We start from the raw sequence: 5,787 nt of genomic DNA on the forward strand, positions 1-5,787 counted from the left end.
AACAGTGTTCAAAAAGTTTTCGTCGTCATTATGATACATTCGCGCATTTACACACATTTCATAACTCTTAAAGTACGATTCTTGGTTTCCAACATCCTTTTCCACAAATAAGACTCCCTAACCACTACTCATTATTCATAGACATATTCGTCGACACTTCTTCAATATTTCATCAAAATAAATACGTAGCATAATCAAATTCCTCATTTACGGTAGCATCATCTTATTGATCATAAACATACCTCAACAGCATAATACACATCGTCGTCGTAAAAATAACATCATAACAGATCAATCACATCTCAGAATCGTCGCAGCTTCTTTCAATAATTTCAAGACCTTCAATAAAGTCATCTACCTCAAACATACTTCAAAAATCATGATCCCTTACCAAATACATCATTCTAAGCTCTCCTATTATCACAATGGTTCTGAAAAAATATGAACAGTTCATAAAGTACAGACAAAATACAATTTCATAAGTGTGAAATTATCCAACTGTGTAATTGCGTAAACATGTGTCACTGACATAAAAAAAATGTTTGTTTCTCTGTTAAATAATCAGATAGCTGTGTAATTCTGTGTTGGAGAAATATGGTACCGATGTGTAAAGTTGTATAAGCAAAACCATATTAGCTAGGGCTCCTTGTGCTTGCCAAACACATAGTACACAAAGCAGGTGTGTTCCCCCTCAGGATTAATGTAATTATACCGTCAGGTGTTACAGATTACAGCAATGGAATGAAATGTATCACGGAAAACCTTTGTATCTTTGTACTTCAAATATCTTTAAAAATAAATGTTTTAAGTACAAAATTAATCACTCAAATACGTGTACTGTAGCGCTAAACTGTGCGTCTTGTTGTAAGATAATCTCTGTGGAAGTGTCGTAGGTATCATTCTCCGAAAGCTAAGTTCTGCAGAAGTCTATGTACTTACCTCATGATAAACAAAAGTGAAATGCTTTGCGTGCAGATATCTTAGTTATTACGCTTATTGCCGTGATGAAGAAAGTACTGTACTGTAAGGTATTGTTGTGCTACGGAAAAGGCTGTCTCATTGTAGCTATACCACAAAAGTTACTACTAAAACATGTTTTACTTTCCAGAATAATACAGAAAAACTGTGCAGATATAAAACAGAAATACCGCAAAAGCAACATTGTAAATTGTCACTCATTAGTAGCGTCGTGATAAAATCGTGTAGCTGTCACATAAACTAACCACTGTGTCATCTGGTATCTCACAGAAAGTACTTTAAATCCAGAATGTATTTTCAAGTAAACCAAAATGTTGCATTAAAATCTCATTAGCAGTACTGGTAAATGTTCTAAGTATGTGAGCCTTATAGTCGTTATGTAATCGTGCAACTAACAAGCAAGAATGTACACACACAATAACACTGTGTCATCTGTTCACAATAACAATGCATTCGTAATTTCTGTTTAAATAAGTTCTCTTGGTTCTTGACTGGATATTTAACTTCAAACATTGTTGCATATTAACTGATTCTAAGTCTGACATAGCATACTAGTAATGTAAAGTGAAAAGTTATATGGCAAAGACTAAGTTAAAAAGCAGATTATCTTTCAATAAACGGTTTTGCATGTGAAATGTCGTGTAAACCTTTACTCTTCCTAGTACACAGAGTTTCAACCTGAACGCATTTATCATGCGGTATACATCGATAAAGAATACTGGAATTTTTCTCAAGGTTAGCATCTATGTTATTTTTCTCTGAGCCAGATGGCGCACGGGGCTGCCTGCTTGTCAAGTCATTGTCTGTCTCTTTGTTGGCGCACGTCGTTATTAGGATTAGGAGACCTAACTTCTACAAATTCACCTTGTCGAGAGTGCCCTGCTCTGTTTGAATCCCGCCAGTTCTGATGGAATTCAGGTCTGTCGTTTTCTCGGTAGTTTATATACACTCCTGGAAATTGAAATAAGAACACCGTGAATTCATTGTCCCAGGAAGGGGAAACTTTATTGACACATTCCTGGGGTCAGATACATCACATGATCACACTGACAGAACCACAGGCACATAGACACAGGCAACAGAGCATGCACAATGTCGGCACTAGTACAGTGTATATCCACCTTTCGCAGCAATGCAGGCTGCTATTCTCCCATGGAAACGATCGTAGAGATGCTGGATGTAGTCCTGTGGAACGGCTTGCCATGCCATTTCCACCTGGCGCCTCAGTTGGACCAGCGTTCGTGCTGGACGTGCAGACCGCGTGAGACGACGCTTCATCCAGTCCCAAACATGCTCAATGGGGGACAGATCCGGAGATCTTGCTGGCCAGGGTAGTTGACTTACACCTTCTAGAGCACGTTGGGTGGCACGGGATACATGCGGATGTGCATTGTCCTGTTGTAACAGCAAGTTCCCTTGCCGGTCTAGGAATGGTAGAACGATGGGTTCGATGACGGTTTGGATGTACCGTGCACTATTCAGTGTCCCCTCGACGATCACCAGTGGTGTACGGCCAGTGTAGGAGATCGCTCCCCACACCATGATGCCAGGTGTTGGCCCTGTGTGCCTCGGTCGTATGCAGTCCTGATTGTGGCGCTCACCTGCACGGCGCCAAACACGCATACGACCATTATTGGCACCAAGGCAGAAGCGACTCTCATCGCTGAAGACGACACGTCTCCATTCGTCCCTCCATTCACGCCTGTCGCGACACCTCTGGAGGCGGGCTGCACGATGTTGGGGCGTGAGCGGAAGACGGCCTAACGGTGTGCGGGACCGTAGCCCAGCTTCATGGAGACGGTTGCGAATGGTCCTCGCCGATACCCCAGGAGCAACAGTGTCCCTAATTTGCTGGGAAGTGGCGGTGCGGTCCCCTACGGCACTGCGTAGGATCCTACGGTCTTGGCGTGCATCCGTGCGTCGCTGCGGTCCGGTCCCAGGTCGACGGGCACGTGCACCTTCCGCCGACCACTGGCGACAACATCGATGTACTGTGGAGACCTCACGCCCCACGTGTTGAGCAATTTGGCGGTACGTCCACCCGGCCTCCCGCATGCCCACTATACGCCCTCGCTCAAAGTCCGTCAACTGCACATACGGTTCACGTCCACGCTGTCGCGGCATGCTACCAGTGTTAAAGACTGCGATGGAGCTCCGTATGCCACGGCAAACTGGCTGACACTGACGGCGGCAGTGCACAAATGCTGCGCAGCTAGCGCCATTCGACGGCCAACACCGCGGTTCCTGGTGTGTCCGCTGTGCCGTGCGTGTGATCATTGCTTGTACAGCCCTCTCGCAGTGTCCGGAGCAAGTATGGTGGCTCTGACACACCGGTGTCAATGTGTTCTTTTTTCCATTTCCAGGAGTGTAGTTTCTTGTTTGTCGGTCATGTGGTGGAGAATTTCTCCCGGAATCATAACTGCGCTCTGAACTGTTGCGTCTGAAGTTATTCTGTCTCCCTTGATAATAATTGTTTTTGTTCCCATATTGTCTGTTTCTATGGTAATCTCTGTCATATTCATTACTATGGAAATGCGATCTTTCTCTGTAACTATTATTACTCTGCCAGTGGTTGTCATAAGGGTGGTGTCTGTTTTGGTCACGATTTGCGTTGTAAGAATAGACTTGTCGTGTCCAGTTATTGTTTCTGTCGTCACGGAATTGTGACGGATGTGACCTGTAGTGATTGTTTTCCTGTTTTCGCATCCCGCGACTGTCTGAGTCAATTTCTAATTCTTGTAAGAGTCCCTGAAAAGCTTCAATGTCGTCTTTGCAACGTCCTGCCAAAATAATATTTCTTAAATGTTCAGGCAATTTCATTAAGCAAATGCGGATGTGTTCTGAAGGGCTGTACGGGTTTGACAGGTACTGATTCTTGTGCAACATGTCTTCAAAATATTTCACAAGACTGGAAAATTCAGATTGTTCGAAATGTTTCATCATTATGATGCTATGTTTTACTCGGTCTTGTGTAGCTTGAGACCAATATGCTGAGAGGAAGGCATGATAAAATTCTCCTTCACTTTGGCAATGGTGAATGACCGATCGCATTCTTACAGCTGGTTCATTCTCTAAATAGCCACACATAAATTCTAATCTGTGCTCTAATGACCAGTTGGGCGGAAAACAATGAGAGAATTGATGAAGCCACGCTTGTGGATGAATGTCGTTGCCAGAATTCTTAAATGTTTTGAATTTACGTGTAGTAATAAACAGCTTATAGTCAAAATCATCATGTCGGCGAGTCGCATATCGGTCATTGTTACTTCGTTTCGGCGGTTCCATCTCAAAATTCGGTGTACCTTGCCAATTTCTTTCATAATTTCCGAAGTACCCCGTGTTATTATTTTGTGGCTTTTCCGTATTTCTATGTCCCTCTTCCTGTATTGGAGCGCGAGTGTCCTCTGAAATACGTAATTCTTGTATTACCTGTGTCAGCTGATCTTGTATTTCCCGGATTTCTCTTTGGTGTTGGGTATTAATTTGATTCTGATTTTGCTTCAATTTCCTAATTTGTTCGCACTCTTCTGTGTCATTAGAGACTACCGGTTTTGCGTGATTCAGATTATCATCTACCTTCGTAGATAAATTATTTAGCTGACCCGAAAATTCAACTACTTTCTCTGATAATGAAGTAATATCCTCCATGTGTCTTCATGAACCAATTTTCAGAATATCTACTGTGTCCTTTAAATTTTCCCGAGTTTTTGCAAGTTGCGTAACCAAATCAGTAGATGCAACTGAATCAATTTTAGCTTGCAAGGTCTCATGATTTTCATGAACAATAGTTTGCAGTTCTTTTATGGCTGCTTCGTGATTCTGTAATGCATTTTCATGCCGCGAAAAAATAGGTTGAAAATGCTCACAAATTTGTGTTTTTACGTTATTACAGACTTTTTGAGATTTCTATTCAATGTTATGTAACTCATTAGTTAAATCTTCACGTGTTTGTTCAAGCGTGGTGTCTAAGTTCCGAAGATTTTGTTCCATTGTGTCTAACTTTTGAAGATTTTGTTCCATTGTGTCTAACTTTTGGAGATTTTGTCCCATTTGTTTCTGATTTTGTTCAAGCGTCGTGTCCAACTGTTGTAGCCTTTGTCCCATTTGTTGCATTAACTGTAATAACAATGCACTGGTGTGTTCCACAGTGCTATTCGGCAGTGCATTTGAACCAGCAATATTCGCATTTTGAAAAGCAGAAAATGTGTCTTGGCTTATTTGAGAAAACGGTGAGGACGCAAAACCTGAATCTGTAGTATTTGCAAGATTGTGTCCTGTCATTTTGGATTCCTGAGGCGAGCTGTTGCCGACCGATCGATCGATAATGCTTCCCTGTTCACTATTTGTTTCACTGTCTACGCCATTGATTGCCGCCCGCTCCATTTCCCTATGCACAATTACCAAATTACTATGTTGAACATTAGTTAATTCATTACACGGTGGCGCTAACACACTGCTTTCGTCTTCACTGTCATTTCTCAGTTTATTTTGGAGCCTAGTATTACGTTTTTCACACGCCATAATTGTCACAATATTTCACACGATAACACAGAAAAGCACAATGTGAAGAGCAAAATAAGAAAACACATTAACATAGCAATGGAAATAATATCTACTTAATTGCAAGCGCAGTTGCGAAATACTTGGTGCAAATCTACATGCATGTCACAACTGTTTTACTGTACAACAATGAGAAACTACAATTACAAAGGAAATTCTCTCTATGATTACGCGCTAGCAATAAACAAAGGCTACACTAATTACACAAACTACAAGAAAAAATCAGAAGATTCCAGTGAGGTATCCTCG

This window comes from Schistocerca nitens, chromosome 8 (genome assembly GCF_023898315.1).
Source record: "Schistocerca nitens isolate TAMUIC-IGC-003100 chromosome 8, iqSchNite1.1, whole genome shotgun sequence".
NCBI classification, from domain to species: domain Eukaryota; kingdom Metazoa; phylum Arthropoda; class Insecta; order Orthoptera; family Acrididae; genus Schistocerca; species Schistocerca nitens.